Source organism: Ursus arctos, unplaced genomic scaffold (genome assembly GCF_023065955.2).
Source record: "Ursus arctos isolate Adak ecotype North America unplaced genomic scaffold, UrsArc2.0 scaffold_22, whole genome shotgun sequence".
In the NCBI taxonomy this organism is placed as follows: domain Eukaryota; kingdom Metazoa; phylum Chordata; class Mammalia; order Carnivora; family Ursidae; genus Ursus; species Ursus arctos.
The window spans coordinates 15,649,751-15,673,691 of record NW_026622897.1 but is presented as its reverse complement, the minus strand read 5'-3'; the positions used below and the strand labels follow the sequence as shown (position 1 = coordinate 15,673,691).

At 36.0% G+C, this 23,941-nt stretch overlaps 1 protein-coding gene across 7 annotated transcripts in view; it reads right to left on the bottom strand.

The window, feature by feature from the left end:
* Nucleotides 1–23,941, bottom strand: part of ARHGEF12 (Rho guanine nucleotide exchange factor 12) — a 154,052-nt gene that overhangs the window by 91,003 nt on the left and 39,108 nt on the right. The window lies entirely within an intron of this gene.

The window sequence follows — 23,941 nt, the reverse complement described above, 5'->3', positions numbered from 1 at the left end:
AATTCTATAAGGAGTATTTCTGTCTTCTCATTCACTTCTTGATGCAATCATTTACGTCAATACTGAACTCATGTATATTTATTTTATACTATGAGCTCTAATCCAATACTATATTACTTATTTTCTTGCTCAAATTATTTCAGCGTAAGCCATTCAGAGATATTTTAGTTTGGCACCAGTTTCCCTTTGACATGCCCCCAGCCTTTTGTGTTTTCTGAGCAGTTCCTTGCTTCTGGCACTACAAGGTGCTCTAGACTCATCTTTTATTTTCCCTACTCCAACCGTAGAATCAACCATTTCTCTAATGAGCCATTTTATTGGGGAATGGAATTAAGAAACCACGATCTGGGTTCTGGGTGTGCTTGCTGTTACTGCTATGCCTTCTCAACAGACAGCACTAGAAAATCTGTAATTGCTTCAGTATCTATCCATCTATATATCTATATCTTTATTAAGCTAAACATGAGTTCATACTGATGTCTCTAATTCTAATCCAGTACTACAGGGTTCATTCATCCTCCCTCTTAATTAACTTCGCTATCTGATACTGAGAAAATTAGTTTCCACCAACTTTGTATTCCTGAGATAAACTCCACTTGATCATGATGTATTATTCTTTTTATACATTTACATATATGTGTGTGTATACAGGTGTATATGTATAAATGTATGTATGTAGCTGTGTATATACATATAACTACATAAGTGTGTATTTGTGCACACGTACATATACATACATATATTTTATATGTCCCTATACACATAGTTATATACACATATATGTTTGTATATTGGTGGAATTTATAAAATTCTAAACCATATTTCATCTAAGTTGTTAACTTTATTGGCATAACGCTATGCATAATATTCCCTTGTGATCCTTTTAATATCTGTAGAGTCTGCAGTGATGTCACCTCTTTTATCCCTGAGAATGGTAATGTTTGTCTTCCCTCTTTTATTCCTGCTCAGCCTGGCTAGAGTTTTAACAATTTTATTGATATTCTCAAAAGAAACAGATTTTGCTTTCACTGATTTTCTCCACTGTTTTTCTGTTTCTACTTCATTGACTCCTACTCTGATTTTTATGATTTCTTTTCTTCTGCTTACTTTGGTTTCAATTTACTCTTCTTATCCTAATTTCTTAAAACAGAAATTGATGTCATTGACTTTAGATTTTTCTTCTTTTCTAGCAGGTGTTTAATGTTTTTTTTTTTTTTAAGTAATGGTTTAGTGGCATCCTGCAAATTCTGATAAATTGTGTTTTTATTTTAATTCAGCACAAAATAATTTCCCATTTCCCTTTTGATTTCTTCTTTGGCCCACAGGTAATTTAGAAGTGTGTTGTTCACTTTCTAAATATTTGGGGATTTTCCAGAGATCTTTCTTTTATTCATTTCTAATTTAATTCCACTGTGGTCAGAGAACATACTCTATATGACTTGATCCTTTTTTTTTTTTTTTAAGATTTTATTTATTTATTTTAGAGAGAGAGCCTGCAAGGGTGGGGGAGGAGCAGAGGGGGAGGGAATGAGAATCTGAGACAAGACTCTGCACTCACCATGAAGCCAGACACAGGGTTTGATCCCACAACTACAAGCTCATGACCTGAGCTGAAACCAAGTTGGATGCTCAACCAACTGAGCCACCCAGGCTCCCCCTGACTTGATTCTTTTATTTAAACTTATTCATGGCCCATAATATGGTCTATCTTAATAAATGTTCCATGTATACGTGCCAAAAAACCCCCACAAAAAACAGTGTACTACATTGTTGGACAGAATGTTCTTTAAGTGCACATGGATCAAATTGGTCAATAGCGTTAAGTATTCTATGCCCTTACTGATTTTCTATTTCTTTCAATTATTGAGAGATATTGAAATCACTGGTAATAATTGTGGATTTGTCTATTTGTCCTTGCAGTTCTTTCATGAAATTTTAAAGCTCTGTTACCAGATATATAAAAGTTTAGAACTGTTATATCTTCTTTTTCACTTGATGCTTTTATCATTATGTAATGACTTTTTTTATCCCTTATATTTTTGTTCTGAAGTTGACTTTATCTGACATTAATGTATCACTCTAGCTTTCCTTTGATTAATATTAGCATGGCATATCTTCTTCCATCCTTTTAAACTACATGTCTTTATGTTTAAGGTGTGTTTCTTGTACCATATAGGGAGGCTTTGCTGTTTTATCCAATCTGATTATCTCTGCCTTTAATTGGGGTGTTCAGACCATTTACCTGGTAGTAAGTAGTAAGGCCATTTACTGGCTCACATAATGTAATTATTGATATGTATAGGTTTAAGTCTATCATCTTGTGATTTCCTTTTTGTCTCATCTGTTCTGTTTCCCCTTTTCACTTTTTTTGTTTTCTTTTGGATTAAATTATTTTAATTAATTGATTTTTAAAATTACCTTAATACTCTGTTAACTTGTCTCTCTCACTAGACTTTAAATTATCTGAAGGTGAGGACCATGTTTTATCTGATTTTTTATTCTAATTTACTGGTATACTGCTGAGCATATACTAGACAATTCAATACATACTTACTAAATGAACTCATTCATTCAAAATACTTGTATTTAGAAATCTGGAAGGCATAAGTGATTCCCAATCCAGACCACAATCCTCCTTTTAACTCCAATTTTATTCAGTTATCTACCACTTAGATGATTCAAGGGAAGCTGACTCCTTTTGCAGCAACAGAGATGGGCCTTTTTGCACTGAATGGTAAATTCATTGTTGAGTAAGTAACCGATTCAGAAAGAGACAAGGAGAATAGAGACAAAGTTTGCTAAAAACATCTGTGAAAGTATTTTCTTACTCTTAAGAAAGAACACGACACTTCTTTCCTCTCTCCCACTGGACAGGAATGAGAAAGCAAGTAGCCCTGCTACTTAGCATCCATCCTTAAGAACTAGTTTAAGATGAAGCGGACATTGATGGCAAGAGTGGAAAATTGGAAAGAACCTGAGCCCTTGACACAGGTAAGCCACTAGATCAAAAATCCCTGAACCCTACCCTCTGGACTTCTTTTTATGTGAGCCAGTAAATGTCCCTACTACTTAGGCTTCCTGTTACAGGCCACCAAACACACACTAAAAGTTACACAAACAGCAACCTGTGCCACACACTGTTCTAGTCACTGGAGGTTACATCCAGGAACAGATAAAGCCTCTGCTCTCAAGAAGCTCACATTCTACAAGAAGAAGACAGACTGGACAAATAATTGCACCAAACTGAATCAGATAGTGATAAGAGCTATGAGAAAAATAAAAGAGATGTGACGGTGACTAATAGGGTTAATTCTGTTTATTCACAGAAGACTTCTAGGGCATTTGAGCTGAGACCTAAATGAGGTAAAGGCGCCAGCCATGAGAAGATCTGCGGCCAGAGAATTATAGGCAAAGGTAATAGTAGGACAAAGGTCCCAACGGAGAAGCAGCTTAGTATATTTGAGAAATACAAAGTCCACTGTGGCTTGAGCGTAGAAAATGACCAAGAGAGTAGTAACGAGATGAGATTAACAGATACAGACAGGCACCAGATAATTTAAGAATGTGAGCCATGTTAATGAATTAAGATTTTATTCAAAGTACAGTGAAAACAAGAGGGTTTTAAGGCAGGACCTAACTGATGTGTTAAAGGAACACTCTGATGAATGAATAAGCCTTCATATGGCACAAATCTGAACACCAAGAAGGCCAAATTCAGTGGTTACAGTAACAGTGTATTCTGCCCCAAACAGCAATACCTATGAAGCACCTAACATGTGAAGAACACTACACAAAGTTCACAATGTTGCTTCATTCTGTCCCCACCACATATGAATTCCACCTTACCTTGAAGTTAGATTTTATTTTTTAAAAAGAATAAAATAAAGATGGGGAGGAGAGCTGCTAAATTATCATTTCTTCCTAATTTCTCTAGATAAGTATGAAACTCATAGATGTAACTTTTTTTTTTTTTTTTTTTTTTTGAAAACATAACATGACTGAAAGGCATCTGGTAAACTTAGAACTATAGTTCAGCCATTTAGTGTCTGCCCAGGCAAGTGTTTCAGTCCTGTTCTAACACAAGTATTTGGATTTTTCCAAGAGCTGATGTCAGGGCTTTTCACAGAGACAGAACAGCATTTACAGGCCAGAGAAGGAAAAAGGGTTTCCCCAGCAGCTATGCTCAATGTGGCCTTTGTACTGTTCCACTGCTAACGGCAGGAAGACCCTGCTAGATAAAGCTATTTAGTTCCTGAAAAAAATTCTACCCTGGGAGGGTGAAGGAGGATGAATGGCCAGATTCTCCATTAAGGGAACCCAGCTTAGTTTTCTATCAGTGCTCAAACCCAAATTTAAATGAGCTCATCATCAGAACAAAGGTTTCTGAATTCTTACAAGAAAAAAAATTTCTACTGAACCTGTACTTAAAGAGGAGATGAACTGGCTGGAAATAATTGTAAATTAGAGAGGTGAAGAGTAACACAGCAAGCTGTTGCATATTTCCTGGGGTTGGACTCCCTGAAAAATACTCATTTGGAAAAAATGATTAGTTGAGAAACACTCCAATACCTTCAAGTTACACTGGGTAGTTACAAATTATGCTGGACAAACTGCTCCAAATATATGTCCTCCATTATTCATAAGAATAATGCTTAACAGTTAAAAGCATGATAAGAGCTAAACTTTACTTGACTAGTTCCACTACAGTTCTTAACATATGCCAGTCTCTGCATTAAGCACTTCACGTATATTAATTTAATTCTAACAATAATTCTAAGAGATAAATATCATTTTTAGCTTCATTTTATAACAGAAAAATGTGAGGTTCAAAGAGATGAAGGTAACTTACACAAGTTACCAGTAGATGGAGGACCTTTAATTCAAGCCTTCACAGTCTAGAGTCCCTTTCTCAACCTCTAGACTACTGCATTACCACAAAACATTATCTTCCCTTTGTACAGCTTTTTCTAGTTAACCATAAGTTTTCACATGAGTGAGAATCAGAAAATTAGATCTGGTATAACTACAAAATATTTAGCTAGAAAAGTATTCATACCCTTTATACAGTTGCAGGCAAAGATAAGCCAACATAAACCGGTTACAAAAGAACTCCCAATCCTATAGAATCTGTGTCTCCAAATCCCAAAGCTGAGTGGAGAATTCAGTTAATATCTATGTGCCATATGGGCAACTCGCCAGCTACACATCATAAAGGAAACCTGTTTCCACCTGAATGTGTTTCTGCAAGGCAACACTCTCACAAACCACTGGTTCTTTCAATAAATATGCATTAAATTCCAGGTAAAGATGAAAGATAATAAACAATTTTACTCTACCAGCCTTCCTCAACACTAAAAGCAAAAATAGAAGGGGGAAAAATCCATCTTCTATGAAAGAAGCGCATGATTATAACCTTAAACCATTAAATACAAAACATACTTGCCAAATCTACTAAATTTTGGATCTATATCAAAAAAGTCTTGGTAGACTGGACAGGAAACCGATTTCTTGAAACGTAAGGATCACATATCTGAGATGAAGATCTAACTGTCCTTTGATTACGAAGTCAATATCCAGGGGCGCCTGGGTGGCTCAGTCGTTAGGCATCTGCCTTCCGCTCAGGGCGTGATCCCAGATCTCTGGGATAGAGCCCTGCATCAGGCTCCTCCACTGGGAGCCTGCTTCTTCCTCTCCCACTCCCCCTGCTTGTGTTCCCTCTCTCGCTGGCTGTCTCTCTCTCTGTCAAATAAATAAATAAAATCTTTAAAAAAAAAAAAAAAAAAAGGAAGTCAATATCCAGTGTAGGGATAGAACAAGGGAGTAGGGGACCCTGTAGAGACTCAGGACAGCAGGAGGAAGTAAAATTAAAGAACAAAACATGCTGACATATTCCTAGGCTTATGATACCGCTGGAGGTAAAGTGGAGATAATGAGGGAAAGACAGAGCACCTGCCATCAGAACACAACACAAAGAGCCCTGTGACCTCAAGAACATTGCTATGAACCACGAAGGCCTTTTGAACACAGACAGAAAAGAACAGTAAGCAACAGAAAAATAGAATAGTTAATGATAACAGCTAACATTTACTGTGCATATAACATATGCCAGTTACTGCTGTAACTATATTACATACATTAATTCATTTAATCCTCAGTAAATACTATTATTATCCCTGTTTTATAGATGAAGAAACTAAGGCACAGAAAGATTAAGAAATTTGCCCAAGGTCAATTAGTAAGCAGAGAAGCTGAGATGTGAACCCAGACCTTACAGTTCTTGTTCTTAATCACTCTGCTTTATACAAGTAAAAATAATATTCAAAAATATACCAGAAAAAATCCCCCAAAATACAACAGAAGTGAATTCTGAACAACATACCATACTATAAAAACAGACACAAAATAATCAACACTAACACATACATTGCTAAAGTTATGAAAATTTAAGATTTCTAAATAAAGAGTTATAGGACAAGAGCATTTTTCACAGAACTAGAACAAAGAATCCTAAAATTTGTATGGAACCACAAAGACCCTGAATAGCCAAAGTAATCTTGAAAAAGAAAAGCAAAGCTGCAGGCATCACAATTCCAGACTTCAAGTTATATTACAATGCTGCAGTATAAAAACAGTATGGTACTGGCACAAAAACAGACACATAGATTAATAGATCAAAACAGAAAACCCGGGGCACCTGGGTGGCACAGCGGTTAAGCGTCTGCCTTCGGCTCAGGGCGTGATCCCGGCGTTATGAGATCAAGCCCCACATCAGGCTCCTCTGCTATGAGCCTGCTTCTCCCTCTCCCACTCCCCTGCTTGTGTTCCCTCTCTCGCTGGCTGTCTCTATCTCCGTCAAATAAATAAAATCTTTAAAAAAAAAAAAACAGAAAACCCAGAAATAAATGCACAACTATATGGTAAATTAATCTTCCGCAAAGCAGGGAAGAATAATGTGAAAAGGACAGTCTCTTCAACAAATGGTGTTGGGAAAACTGGACAGCAGCATGCAAAAGAAAAACTGGACCACTTTCTTACATCATACACAAAAACAAATTCAAAATGTATTAAAGACCTAAATGTGAGAAATGAAACCATAAAAATCCTAGAAAAGAGCATAGGCAGTAATTTTTCTAACATTAGCCAAAGCAATTTTTTTTTCTAGATGTGTCTCCTGAGGCAAGAGAAATAAAAGCAAAAATAAACAATTAGGACTACATCAAAATAAAAAAGCTTCTGCACAGCAAAGGAAATAAGCAACAAAACTAAAAGACAACCTATGGAATGGGAGAAGATATCTGCAAATGACACATCTGATAAAAGGTTAGTATCCAAAATATATAAAGAACTTACAAAGTTAAACACCCAAAAAACGAATAATCCAGTTAAAAAATGGGCGGAAGACATGAACAGACATTTTTCCAAAGAAGACATACAGGTGGCCAACAGACACATGAAACGATGCTCACCATCACTTACCATCAGGGAAATGCAAATCAAAATTAGTGAGACATCACCTCACACCTGTCAGAATGGTTAAAATCAACAACACAAGAAACAAAAGGTGTTGGCAAGGATATGAAGAAAAAGGAACTCTCTTGCACTGTTAGTGGGAATGCAAACTGGTGCAGCCACTCTGGAAAACAGTATGGAGTTTCCTCAAAAAGTTAAAAACAGAACTACCTTATAATTCAACAATTGCACTACTGAGTATTTACCCAAAAAATATGAGAACACTAATTCAAAGGAACACATGCACCCCTATGTTTACAGCAACACTATTTATAATAGCCATATGGAAGAAGCCCAAGTGTCTATCAATTGATGAATGGATAAAGAAGATGGTGTGTGTGTGTGTGTGTGTGTGTGTGTGTGTAATGGAATATTACTCAGCCATAAAAAAGAATGAGATCTTGTCATTTGCAATGACATGGATGGAGCTGGAGAGAATATTGTTAAGCAAAATAAGTCAAAGACAAATACCACATGATTTCACTCACATGTGGAATTTAAGAAACAAAACAAACAAGCAAAAGAAAAAAAGAGAGAGAGTCTCGAGGCAAACCAAGAAAGAGACTGTTAATTGCAGAGTACAAACTGATGGTTACCAAAGGGGAGGGGGTAAAGGGATGGGTGAAATAGGTGATGGGGATTAAGGAGTGCACTTGTCATGACGCGCACAAGGTAATGTATGGAATTGTTGAATTACTATATTGTATACCTGAAACTAATACAACACTCTATGTGAACCAACTGGAATTAAAATAAAATTTTAAAAACAGAGTTATTTGAATACCTAGACAAAAAAATTTAAGTCATGGACAAGTGGGAAAGATTAAGTTGGCCTCAAGATTTCTCCACAAAAGACTCCATATGCCATAAGATGTGACTCCAGTGTGAGAAGATAATGATACAACGTCTAAAATTTCTTTAAAAAGCTTTTATGCATACTGGAAATTAAGATAAGGAATCTGTAAAGAAATAAAGAAACAAAGCACCTAATGAGCCCTTCTTGGAGAGAGAGAGAGAGAGAGAGAGGAAAAAAAAACTACAAAGACAAAATCCACCCAATAAAAATATCCTCAAAATGAAGAATTCAGGAATGTAGAAGCTACAGTACATGGATTGAGGGTGAGCACTGGATCAATTAACATACAGAAACAAATACCTGTAACAAAAGCCACCCTTACTGCCATTCAATAACAAATTAGTATCTCCTCAATGGAGAATTCGTCTTAATTTTGTATCCTCACTATACCCTATATGGTACTCCTGAATTCAGACAGTATTCAAAAAATAAATGCTTTAAAATAATGATCATCTGATATATCACCAACCCAGTCAGCCCCCCCCCACCTGCAGGAATATAAGCTTCATGATCTCTGGTTCACTGCTATATCCCAGGGCAGGGCTACACATAGAGCAAGTGCTCAAGACGTATTTGTCTAATGATATAATGGGTATTAGACTCAGGCAAATGGACTTCCTCTATCTTCTGGGCTCTAAAGAATTGCTATTTGGGCAAATGCATTTAGATATACCACTGGCATCTCAAATTCAATAAATCCAAAACTAAATTCTTACTCTGCCTCTCAAAACTTGCTTCTCCATCTCAACAAATAGACTTTCATCTACTTACCTGATCTAGTCAGAAATCTAGAAGTCATCAATGACACCTTCCTCTCCTTCCCCACATCTGATAGACCCAACTCTCCATCCACCCAACAATACTTATTGAGCACTTACTATATACCATGCATTGTTCTAAAGGCTGAAGACAGAAAATAAATAAGTCTCCTTTTTCAAGGAGTTAACACCATCATTGCGTTTTACAGATTTTACATTCAACAGATATCTCAGATTTGCTTATTTCTGACCTTCGCCATCGCTAGCTTAAGGCTAGCCACCTTGTCCCAAGCCTAGACTACTGTAATAATTTAACAGGTCTTGCCACCTCTATTCTTGCACACATCCTCCAATTCATTTTCCTATACAGGAACCATCTAATTTCAAAACACAAATCTTAGTATGTCCCTCCCCTGCTTAAATTCTTTAATTTCACATTGCATTTAGAATAAAATCTCAACACCAAACATGGCATGCAAAACCCAAATATAGAATACAGCTCCTGTTACCTTTCTAATTTCAACTTCTACCACTCTCCTGCTCACTTACTATGCCCCAGCTACAGTGGCCTTCCTTTAGTGCTTTACATGCATGCTTCCCCACAAAAAGGATATCTTGCATGCTGCTCTATCTAGGACCCTCTCCCCACTAACCCAATTCCTGAGTATACTTTAGGTCTTTGCTTAAAGGTTACTACCTCAGAAAGGCCTTTCTTGACTTCTTTCCCCAATTTAAATTAGGTTCCTCCTGTTATTGTCTGCCACATTTACCCTGTTCTCTCTCTCTCTTTTAACACATTTTATACTTATTTTGTATTTAATGTTGGTTTATATCATGAGGCAGCTCTATGAGTACATGGTAAATTCAGTCCCTGACACAGCTCCTCAAGGTGTTCAATAAATATTTCTTCAATGAATTAATGATTCAACCATGGAAAAGAGACACGTGGCGAAATTCTAAGCAAGGGAAGAAGCACATGCTGATGTGTTTGGAGAAAATCCAAGTAGCTTAGAATGGCTAGAGCATGAGGGTTAGATTGGGGGAGAGTAATAATGTCTGCAGAGGGAACTATACACCATACAGAGGAATAGAAAGGTTCTTAACCCAGACTTCGGCTTCTAAAGGTATTGAACATTATGGGGTGAGGGAATCTCTAGAGACAGTCTCTCAAAAGAGGTCCATTAAAAAAGAGGTCTCCTCCAAAGAACCACTGCTAGAGACAATGCAGGAACACTGACAGGTTTTAAGCCAGGCACTAATATGATCCAGTATGTATTTTAGAAATATTGCCTTGGAAACAAAATGAAGAATGAAACCATGGGCCAGGAAACCAATTAGAAAATAGTAATAGTACAAAAATGATGAGGATCTAAACAATATCAAAAGCAATAAAGAAAAAGGAATAAATACAAAAAATATTACAGAAATAAGCACTGAATCTCTAGCAGACCTAGAAAAGGAGGAGTGAAAGAAACTCCCAGGATTTGGGCTTAGATGACAAAACATTTGATTGTACCAATCACCACAGAAAGAAATACAGAGGAAGTCTGGGTAAGAAGCAGTTTTGTTTGTCAAGGTAACTGCAGGACACCATAGTAGATGTGTCTACTAAGGACTTGAGTTCAGAGAAGAGACCAGTTTGGAAATTCAGATTTGGATGACATCAACATGACAGCAGTGTTCATGAGAACAGGTGGGATTCCTCCAGAGATTCACTTAACATCATCTGTAAAATGTTAAGGGTTAGACTCAACCTGAAAGACACTTCTAAAGTAATGTAATGTGATTTTACTCATTAACTGATTTTTATGAAATCAAAAAAAAATCCATAAACTAACAAAAAAAGTTTATTACAGCTGATCCTTAAACAACACGAGGTTGAACTGCACAGGTCTACTTACATGTGGATTTTTTTTTTTTTTTAAGATTTACTTTTATTTATTTGAGAGAGCAAGCACGTGTGTGAAGAGTGGGGGAGGGGCAGAGGGAGAAGGAGAGAAAGAATCTCAAGTAAACTCCCCACTGAGCGTGGAGCCTGACTTGAGGCTTGAATCAGGACCCTGAGATCATGGCCTGAGCCAAAATCAAGAGTTGGACACTCAACCGACTGAGCCACCCAGGTACCCCAGGATTCTTTTCTTGATAAATACAGTACAGCACTATAAATGTCTTTTCCTTACCACGCTCTTAGTAACATTTTCTTTTCTCTCACTTACTTTATTTGTAAGAACACAGTATATAATACATAGAAGATACAAAATATATGTTAATAGACTATGTTACCCGTGAGGCTTCAATCAACAGGAGGCCATTAATAGTTAAGTTTGGGGGGAGTCAAATGTTATACATGGATTTAACAACACCAGGGGTGTTAGTGCCCCTTACCGCCATGTTGCTCAAGGGACAGGGTCAACTCTATTTTAAAGTTCATATTATATATCTATAGTTTCTACTTCCTCATCATGTTCTTTCAACATATTTGAATTCAAATTTAAGTCACAACTATTACAGAGCAGAGAAAATACTAAGAAATTGTTTAGTTATAACTTCTCTTGCAATGCCAGAATTTTGGCAGTGGTAGAATTCTGTTAAAAAGGGTATTATCATACCGAAAAATACTGAAAGTCTTTGTTCTTTAAAAATGTAAACGTGTTTTTTTTTTTTTAATTTATTTATTCAACAGAGATAGAGACAGCCAGCAAGAGAGGGAACACAAGCAGGGGGAGTGGGAGAGGAAGAAGCAGGCTCATAGCAGAGGAGCCTGATGTGGGGCTCTATCCCATAACGCCGGGATCACGCCCTGAGCCGAAGGCAGACGCTTAACCGCTGTGCCACCCAGGCGCCCCAATGTGGTGTTTTCTAAATTTTTTTTTTACTTAATTTGAACAAGAATATTATCAATTATGTTTCTAGTTCTTACAGCAATAAACATTCATAAAAAGCCTAACCTGATTACTGGCATCTACAAAAATCTATGCCTGACATCATATTTATGGTGAAGAATAGAAGGCTTTTGCTCTAGGTCAGGAACAGGACAGGGATACCCCCTCTCATCACTTTTACTTAACACTGTACTATTACTACAGCTAGTGGAGTAAGGCAAAAAGGGGGGGAGGGAGGGAGGGAGGGAGGAAGGAAGGAAGGGAGGGAGGGAAAGGAAGGAAGGAAGGAAGAAAGGAAGAAAGGAAGGAAGGAAGGAAGGAAGGAAGGAAGGAAGGAAGGAAGGAAGGAAAAGGAAATAGAAGGCATCCAGATTGGAAAGGCAGAAGTAAAACTGTATTTATATACATTACATGATGATCTATACATAAAATTCTATGAAATCAACAAAAAACCTACTAGAACTAATTAATAATTAAATTTGCAAGATTCAAAAATCAATAATCAACTGTATTTCTGCATATAAAATACTAGCAATGGACAATCAGAAACTGAAAATGAAAAGATAATACTACCCATGATAACACTAAAATATTAAATACATAGGGTAAATCTGACAAAAGATGAGTAAGACCTGTAAACTGAAAACATAAATGGCTGACAAAAACTGAGACCTAAGTAAATGGAGCTATATGTCATGTTCATGGACAGGAAATCTCAACATTGTTAAAATGTCATTCATCCACAAATTGATCTACAAATTCAATGCAATTCCAATCAAAATCCCAATAAGCTTTTTTCCAGAAATGAATAAACTGATTCTAAAGTTCATGTGGAAATGCAAAGGGCCTGGAAGAGCCAACAACTCTGAAAAAGAACACAGCAGGAGGACGAACTCTACTTGATTTGAAGACTTATTATAAAGCAACAGTACTCAATACAGTGTGGTACTGGGGTCAAGAGACACAAACAGATCAAAAGAACAGAGATCCTCATGTCTATGAACAACTGATTTTTGACAAAGGTACAAAAGCAATTCATTCTTTCCAACAAAGGGTGCTGGAATATTTGGATATCCATATGCAAAAAAATAGACTTCAATTTATACCTCACACCATATTAAAAAGTTATCTCAAAATGTATTCCAGCCTTAAAAGTAAAGTTGAAACTATAAAGCTTCTAAAAGCAAACACAAGGAGAAAATATTGATTAGGAAAATATTTCGTAGATATATATACTAAAAGCACAATCCATAAAAAGAAAAACTGACAGACTGGAATTCAAAGTTAAAAACTTCTGATCTTTGAAATGTGAACTATATTATCAATAAAGCTATTTAAAAAGAGAGAGAATACTGAAAGAATGAAAAGACAAATCAAAGACTGGAACAAAATATTTCCAAATCAAATATCTAATAAGTGACTCAGATCCAGAATATATAATAAACTCTTACAACTCAGTAATAAAAAGACAGCATACCTAAAAACAAGACTTGAACAGACAATTCATGAAAGGAAAACATATGAATGCTAATAAACACATGGAAAGATGTTCAACATCACTGATCATTAGATGAAATGCACATAAAAACTATAATATGATACCATTATACACCCACTAACATGAATGAAATTAAAAAGACTGACAACACCAAATACTGGTGACACTGTGGAGTAACTGGAATATTGCTGGTAAAAAGTTAATACAATACAGCCACTTCAACAAACAATTTGGCAGTTTCTTTAAAAGTTAAATATATTTCTTCCACATGATCCATCCATTCCACTCCCAGGTGAAATGAAAACATATGTCCATACAAAGACTTGTATGTCCAACGTAAATTTATTCTTAATAGGCCAAAACTTGAAACAACCAAATGACTACCAACACAAAAATGGATAAACAAATTATGGTTTATCCATATGTCAGAGTATTACTCAGCAATAAATAGGTATGAACTACTGATACACACAACATGGACAAATCTTAAAATAACTATGCAGAATTTAAAAAGTCAAACAAAAAAGAACATGCCATAAGATTCCAATGATATAAAGCTCAAGAAAATGCAAACTAATCCATAATGACAGTAACAGTGGTAACTGGGGATGGGTGAGCAGGATTCAAAGGGAAGAACTGCAAGAGGCACAAGGAAACTTTTGGGGTGATGAATATGTTTATTATCTTAATTATAGTGGAGAGTTTCCCCATTGTATACAAAAATCAAAACCTATCAAACCGTGTATTTTAAACATAGTTTATTATACAACAATTATACCTCAGTACACCTGTTAAAATCTCAAAAAGCCTAATGTTCAAATGAACCAAAACTACCAGTAAGCATTATATCATACTTCAAGAAATATCTCAAGCAAAAACTCGAAGGTCTGAATATTTTCTACCCATTGTAAACTGACAGCTTTTGAGAGTATACATAAATTAAAGGATAAACCAAAAAGGAACTTTGCTGTGTGTTTGTTTGTTTGTTTGCTTATGTGGAATCATCCAATAATGCTTAAGAAAAGTATTTTTAAATATAATATTGGGTAATCCTCTGGGTCATTGAGTTCTATACTATCAATAATTTTGCATGGAGAAATGTTAGCAAATTTACTTGCGTAAATTTGATTATTTTATAGGTTCTCTTCTTTTCAAGATTCTCACACTAATTAATTCTTCAAAAGATCACTGTAATAATAAAATATTTTTATCCCCAACAGACTGTGTTGGTATTAAAAAGTACAAAGTCACTTACATATTTTACCAATGTACTATACAAGTCTAATATTCATTCTTTCATCCCATTATTCAACAAATGAATTTATTACTGCATACTCTGTAGTCAGGCACTTACCTAGGTCCTTGCAATATATCTGGGGTAAAGGGAAGAGGGACACAACAGACAATAATGATCTTAATAAATAAAGGTTTACTGTAACATGTTAGAAGGTGGTATACATTATAACGACACATTAATGAGGCTCTTTTCTATAAGCTGCACATGAAAATCTCCTACACTGAACAGAATCACATCATGTTAGAGCTGAACTTTAAGGTGACTTAGTTCAATCTCACACCTGACAAATGATGTTAAACTATTTACAGAATCACCCAGTATTTGGCAGAGATTAGGATCCCTATATCTCGTGTTTGCTCCACTGGCATCACTCTTTGTGATGTCAAATAATTGTGATAAAATGTTTTAATCTGCTCATATGGAAACAGTGGAAAGAGTTTTAGGGACTTGACTGGCCTAGGCTTCATGGTTTTGTTATATTACTTAACCTCTCAAAATATAAATTTCCTCATCTAAAAAAAGGGATGGTCATAATTTTGTGACTGGGTTGTTATGAGGATTAAACGTAGCACTTTATGTAAAATACCTACATGTTAGTACTGAGTACATAACCAGTACTCGTATCCTAGCACCAAAAATAGTACATCACATGCATGAGTTTTTTATACCCCTCACTAGACTATAAACCTCACATGTATCTAAAGCACAGAACATAATATAAACAATAAGGAATTGTTAATTTGTTAATATTCTAAGGGGTCAATCAGCTTTCAAAATGTGGCAAACAGCAGGATTACTCCTATCACCCTGATGGAGATGATCAAATTAACTGAAAGCTTCAGAGTATGCTTAAAAATGGTTTCAGGCTGTCTTTTCTAAACAGAGCTGTCTGTAGCGCTAAACACTTTTTAGTGTCGTAAACTATGGTCCTGAATCTTTCTGTCCACAAGAAAATAACTTCCACCGTGAAAAACACATTCAGGACGAAACAAAAAAGGCTGCAGCATTTCATACCACTTCTTTTCACATTCATGCCTCTGCTCTTGTATTCACAGATATGAATGCAGAAAAAAAAAAAAAGCAGAAGGCAGTTCCAATGCCATCACATAGCAATCCGGCAGCTTCTTCATATTTATAACCAACATTTTAGCTGACAAAGGCAAAAATATCACAAACTGAACAAAGGATAAAATAATTCAAATTGATAAGAGTGTTTGGCACCATGGATATAGCCTTTCCCAAATGACACTATGTTTCATTTTAGTTTCAAATGAAAAAACAATCATGAAGATTACCCTATAAAAACATTCCCTCCCCCCACCACAGAATTAATCCCTGTCCTCCCATATCCCATCCGAGGTCCCTTGGGTATCAAAGGGAAACCACCATCCTGAAGCTTCAGATAATTAAATCACAATTTACAGAATAATAAATCAAAGTTCCCTAGCTAAGATTCAAGAGGAGTTATGTCAATTCAGTGCTAAAAAGGTAAAGGAAGGATGCTGCTTCCTATCCTTTTGAATAGGAATATCCCTGCAATGCTGGATGTTAAAACCTTTGTTCTCAAGCTAAGCAATTAAAGCACAGATTTTCAAAACTAGAAATTTTCTTCCTTTATGTCAAATTAGGCTTTTTAAAAACATGAATAAAACCTTAAAAGCCATTTTAAGAATAATGAACAATGTAAAGATATCCTCTTCCCTTTTCAATCTTGCTCCTCTGTGATAGGTACATCCCTTTCACTGAAGCTATTTTTCTACCATTTTGCTACATTTCATACACCACCGAGAAAACAAAGACTGCTATAGATTACCTGGATCACCGGACAAATCAGCAGACAAGTAAAAGCTCAAAAGGCTTGTTTCCATGGAGTAAAAGAGAATGAAATCCTCACCAAAACACCACTCCCTTAGCAACCTTAAGCTTTTCCTTTATATATACACTCGACATCCTTGGAAAGGCATTTGCCGGATGATTTTACTGCCCACAAGAGGGATGATATGAAGAAACCCCACCTCTTCTCCCACCCCCCGCAGTCGTCTACCATCATCACCCGAAGCCCAACACTGTGCTGCTAAAGGAAAAAGGCAAAGAGCAGCATCCATGAACACGACTCTAGGTTACACCACAAAAATACTTAAATGATAAAGAAAGCGAAGATTTAGCTGACAAGTTTTTTTCTTTTTAAGGGAGAAGGCCAAGCAGCTCCCACAAAATTAAAAATTCTTGTAAAAGATCTAATTGTACAGCCACAAAAATTTATTTTCTTCAGAATTTCCTAAAGTATGATTTTTAGAAAAACATAGTGTCTCTATGAAAAATGGAGTTCCTCAAATATTAAAATTTTGTTATTGCTCCTGCTCCTTCCCCTAAAAGCAAATCAACCAAATAAATTAAGATTTACAAAAAGGGTCTCTTTTTGTTGGAAGTGTGACCCCTTGAACGACAGTCTGGGACAGGCGGTGGGTAGAGAGGAGAAACAGATAAAAAATGGGAGGAGGAAAAATACTTTCTGCCCCAATAAGCCTAATTAAGTTTGTAAGCAAGGCTGGGAAGATTGAAATTTCTTCATGCTACTTTGTCTGTGTTTGATTATTGTAAATCTTCCCTGGTCTCTAACTATGCCCCAGGCATTATGATGTCTGGCACTCTGTTAACTTGCATCCCTGCCACTTACAGTACAATGAGGGAGGGACAGAGACACACACACATTCAATTTAATCCCTGGAAGCCATGTAATTTTGCTAAAACAATAATTTGCCTCAAATACTGCTCTCTAACAAAGGCATTGCCACACTAAGAAGACGCGTTAGTCTCTATTTTCCTTTCCTGAAGCATCAACCCAATTTGACAATTTGCACACACGTAATTTCTGGGATCAGTACATTAGTAATGAATAACAAACATATTCTTTGTTTGATAAAACATATTCCCTAAAACATCTGAATGTATCTGATTTTAAGTGAAAACCCAGTAATCATGGCACTCGCTTAAATTATAGCCTAGGGTTCTATGAATTTCTAAACAAATTCACAGAACCTCAGAGTCACAGTTAGTGATCTATGAAGAATCAGCTTCCATGGAACCACACCTTGGTGAATGCAGTTTGTAAAAAATCAACAAATAAAGGAAGAAGAACCAAAGGATAGATAGATGAGTAGATTTTTAGGTTTGCTAAACTAGGGACTAATGATTTTAATGCTTTCCCTGGACAATATTAACAAATTTATTGAATTTATGACTTATAAGGACTTCACTGAGAAGCACTGATACAACTTAACATACAACCATGTGACCCAGAAATTGCATTCGGAGGTCTTTTACCCAAATGATGTGAAAATTTCTGTCTCCAGAAAAATCTGTCTGTGATGTTTATAGCAGCTTTACTACCTCATCAGTGCTAAAAATTGGAAGTAACCAGAATGTCCTTCAGTGGGGGAATGGATAAACTAATTCATTCATACACGGAATATTACTCAACAATTTAAAAAGAAGGAAATATCATTTCACACAACTTAAGTGCATTTTGCTATGTTAAAGAAGTCAGATGCAAAATCCAAAGATTTTCATATCATTACATTCACAGGACACTTTGAAAAAAGCAAAATTAAAAACAAATTAGATGAAAACACAGATTAGCAGTTACCAGGGATTAGCAGAGGGGAGAGCAGATGCCTACAAAGGGGATGTACAGGGACACATTTAGGGTGCAGGACCTTCTCCGTACGATACTACAGGTGTGGATACATGACCCTACTCCTGAGTTAGAAAACAAAGAATTGAACATTCTGAATAGTGAGCTTCTATGAATGCTGACCAAATAACAACAAAAATCCATCAACCAAAATGTTGGAAGACTCCAAGATGAAATGCAGAACCATGATAAATGAATCTAACTGCATTACAAATTATGACATAACCGTACTGAAGGGGTGGGGGGAAAATGAGCTGACCTAACTAACTTTGGAAAGTGATGTTTTCAATGGAAATTGTAAGGCTAATGAGAAAAATAAACACTGGACTCTAATTGGAAGGTTTGTTTCTCATGGGTACACAGGTTAACAGTCCTGAAATAGCTTTTCATGTATACTGGAGCTGAACAAATAAATAAATGGATAATATATGGTTGCTGGAGCCAGGTTTCTCGCTGTGAAATTCACACATAAACAAGAAAGGAAGACTAGAGTGAACCCCGTGGTACTGGATTAAAATCAGATATATCAGGAAGAACTCATGCTTAATATATATACAAATGGATACAAAAACAGTTATAGATACGTGTGTATGCATATATATATATATACACACACACATACATATGTTACCTAGCTCGGTCCCTTGAGAGGGCTTAAAAGCAATGGCACCCCAATAACCATGAGCATACCCAGTACCCACAGTTTGGTTTCTAAATACCATTCTCCTGTAAAAGGACTCATAGCTCCTTGGGGAAATGGCTGCAACTAGGGCAAAAAAAATACAAAATGAGCATCTTAAGAGTACCAGAAAATAAGGAAGTACTCAAAAAACAAAAAAGATAGAGGCAAGTGCCAACCTGAAAGCTTTTCCAATGGTCAAAGCTGGAACAATATGAGCAATAAAATAAAAATATGGTACTGGATTAGAACTCAAAGTATAAAATAAATATACACTAGTCCACACTGATATCAGTAATTAAATAAATAACTAAATGGAGGAAGACACAAAAATCTTCCTTACAGAAGAATTCTAAATCATATATATAGATACTTCTTCCTCCTCTAAGTGTGGATTGCATGTTAAATGACTTGTTTCTAAAGAACACAGTATGGAGAGAGAAAAAGAGTAGCTCTGGAGGGGAGAAACCTGGCAAACACTACCTAGGTTAATAATACCACCAGTGAAATCATATGGATGTCATGTAGACATCATATACCTCTGATACAAAATGAAAGCACTTCATCTCTGTCGTATTCTTTCCAAAAACGTATAACCCTAATAATAAAAAACAGAAGCAAACCCAGACTGCGGGAAATTCTAAAAAATAGTTAGGCTAGTACTCTTCAAATCTGTTAAGGTCATAAAATGTAAGGTAAGCCTAAGAAACTTTCACAAACCAGAAGAGACTTGGGAAACGTGAAAACTGCAACGTGGAATGCTGAATTGGATCCTGGAACAGAAAGAGATCATTAATGGAAAAGCTGGAGAGACCCAAATAAAGTCTGTAATTTAGTTAATACCAATGTCAGTTTCTTAGTTTTGATAGATGAACCATAGTAATGCAAGATGTTAACAATGAGGAAAATTAGGTGTAAGGTATATAGGAGCTCTCAACACTATCTTTTCACCTTTTCTGTAAATCTAAAATTATTCCAAAATAAAGAAGTTATTGAATAGTATATAATGCTATAAAGTTAGTATAGTAGGTACCCTTAGGTAGGACTTGGATTGTTGATTAAAAACATTCCCACAAAGAAAAATCCAGGCTCAGACAACTTCACTGGTGACTGTTACAAACATTTAAAGGAAGAGATAATAACATCCTACACACACTTTCTGAAAACACCTGACACTTCCCAATTCATTTTCTGAGGCCAACATTACACTCAGTATCAAAACAAGGCAATGACATTATAAGAAAATGAAAACCAATACACCTCATGAACACAGATGTAAAAATCTTCATCAAAATACTAGCAAACCAAATCTATCAATATATAGAATGAATAATACAAAATGACCAAATGGGGTTTATCCCAGGAATGCAAGGTTGGCTCAACATTCAAATTTCAATGTAATTCGCCATATCACCAGGCTAAAAAAACAACCACCATATATATCATCCTCTCACTAGATGCCAAAAAAATTTTTACAAAATTCAATACCTGTTAATGATAAAATCTCTCACAAACTAAGATAAAAGATAACTTCCCCAAACTGATAAAAGGTATCTAGAAGAAACAAACACATAACATCACACTTAATGGTAACATATTAAATGCCTTCCCTCTACAATTGAGAACAAGGCAGAGATGTCTACATGTCTATGCTCACAATTTCTATTTAACATGTCAGCCAGAGAGATAAGACAATAAAGTAAATATATAAAAAGCTTACAGACTGAAAAGAAAAAAAAATACAACTATCTTTAATCACAGATGACATGATCATCTATGTAAAAGATCCAAAGAAATCAGAGTGCCTGGGGTGGCTCAGTCGGTTAAGTATCTGCTTTCAGCTCAGATCATGATACTAGGGTCCTGGGATCGAGCCCCAAGTCAGGCTCCCTGCTCAGTGGGCAGCCTGCTTCTCCCTCTCCCTCTGCCCCTCTCCGTGCTTGTGCTTTCTCTCTCTCTCTCAAATAAATAAAAAACCTTTAACAACAAGATCCAAAGAAATCTATATTTTAAAAAAATAGAATAAGGTTATTAGTAAGAGAGCAGCACACAAGATCAATATACAAAAAGCAATTATATTTCTATATACTAGCAACAAATTAACAATTTTTAATTACCATTTACAATAACCTCAAAACACATAAAATATATAGTGTTGAATTAAACTGTACAAGACCTATACACTGAAAACTATAGAATTTTTTGAGAGAAATAAAAGACTTCAATACATGAAGAGTGAGACTATGTTCATGAATCAAAAGAGTCTGACTCTCCCTAACCTGATCTACATTAGACACAATTATCCTTAAAAATCACAGCACTTAAAAAAAAAAACAAATGGACATGCTAATTCTCAAATTCAGATCCATTCAATACAAAGAATCTAGAAAAGCCAAGACAATTTTTTCAGAAAACAACAAAACTGGAAGGCTTACACTATCTTCTTTCTAATATTTAAGATAAAATTACAGTACTCAAGACATAAGGATAGTACACTGAACAGAAGAATACAATATAGAGACAGCATAAATAGATGCATATGTAGAGGACTGAATCAGTTTTTAACACAAATGCCAAGGTAATTCAACAGGAAAAGAATAGTCTTTTCTATAAACAGCACTGGAGAATATGCCAAAACACACACCCACACACACAAACAGACCTTAATCTTTACCTCACATCATACACAAATGTTAACTTGATATATATCATGGGACTAAAAATAAGAGAAAAACTATAAATCTTCTAGAAAAAATTAGGAGAAAATTCTTGCAACCTTGGGTTAGGTCGAGATTTTTTCAGGTAGAACCCAAAAAGCAAAAATTTTATTTTTATTTTTTTCAGAAGAAGGTAACAAACTGAACTTAATCAAAATTAAAAACTTCTATTCTTTGAAAGACATTATTAAGGAAATAAAAAGACAAGACACAAACTGGAAGAAATATTTTAAAAGCGCATACCTAATAAAGGACTCATAACCTACATCTTGATAATAAAAAGACAAGCCAATTTTTAAAAGATGTGAACAAACACTTCACAAAAGAAAACAAATGGCAAAAAGCACATGAAAAGTCCTTAATATCATTAAGAAGAGAAATGCAAATAAAAAAATACAATGAGATGGCCATTCATACTCACTTTTTTTTTTAAAGATTTTATTTATTTATTTGACAGCAATAGAGACAGCCAGCGAGAGAAGAAACACAAGCAGGGGGAGTGGGAGAGGAAGAAGCAGGTTCATAGCGGAGGAGCCTGATGTGGGGCTCGATCCCATAATGCCAGGATCACGCCCTGAGCCGAAGGCAGACGCTTAACCGCTGTGCCACCCAGGCGCCCCCATTCATACCCACTTTTAAGACTGATAATACTAAGTGTTGATGAGAATATGGAACAACTGAAACTCCTACCTTGCTAGTGAGAATGTAAAATGATATAGTCACTTTGGAAAACAGTTCAGCAGTTTCTAATAAAGTTAAACATATACTTATCATATAGCTTAGCAATCCTACTTCAAGGTTTTTACGAAAGAGAAATGAAAATGTAAATCACACAAAAACTCAAGTGCCAATGTTCAGATTTATTCAAAATACCCCAAACTGTAAATTCAAATGACCATCAAAAGATAAGTGGATGAAGAAACTCAGGCATATTCGCACAATGGAATAATAAGGCAAGAAAAAGAAACTACCATAACTTGCAACAACCTGGATGAATCAAAAAAGCATTAAAGAAGACAGATACAAAAAGATTATATACACTGTATGATGCACCTACATGACATTCTAGAAAAGGCAAAAACTCCTGTGACAGCAGACCATGGTTGTCGGAAACTAAATAAAAAGATGCATGAGAGAGCTTTCTGGGGTGATGGAGATGTTCTATATCTTAATTACAGTAGCGTTAGTTAAAAACTGTATAAACTTATCAAAGCTCTTCAAAATACACAGGGAAGGGAGGGGTAGAGGGAGAGAGACAAGCAGACTCCACACTGAGCAAGGAGACTGCCCTGGGGCTTGATCTCAGAACCCTGAGATCATGACCTGGGCTGAAACCAAGAACAGGACGTTAACCGACTGAGCCACCCAGGTGTCCCTAAGTCCATAATTGAAATAGCTGATGGGGCGCCTGGGTGGCACAGCGGTTAAGCGTCTGCCTTCGGCTCAGGGCGTGATCCCGGTGTTCTGGGATCGAGCCCCACATCAGGCTCCTCTGCTATGAGCCTGCTTCTTCCTCTCCCACTCCCCCTGCTTGTGTTCCCTCTCTCGCTGGCTGTCTCTATCTCTGTCAAATAAATAAATAAAATCTTTAAAAAAAAAAAAAGAAATAGCTGATAAACTAATTTCTCTAACTCACTACCTAAAATATAAAACCAAGTTGTTGTTTTAAACATAAAATCTTCAGAATTCCACAGAAAAATAAACCTTTATTTCAAAAATAAAATTTGAGGGGCGCCTGGGTGGCTCAGTCGTTAAGCATCTGCCTTGGGCTCAGGGTGTGATCCCAGTGTTCTGGGATCGAGCCCCACATCAGGCTCCTTCCTAGGAGCCTGCTTCTCCCTCTCCCACTCCCCCTGCTTGTGTTCCCTCTCTAGCTGGCTGTCTCTGTCAAAGAAATAAATAAAATCTTAAAAAAAAAAAAAAAACTTGAAAGGCTGAGCACTTTAAAATTTTAATTCTTAGCTCTGAATGTGTTAATCATAAAAACATTTAACATTTCAATGAGCACTATATCAATGTGATGACATACTTCAACAGCTAAAGCCCAAGCA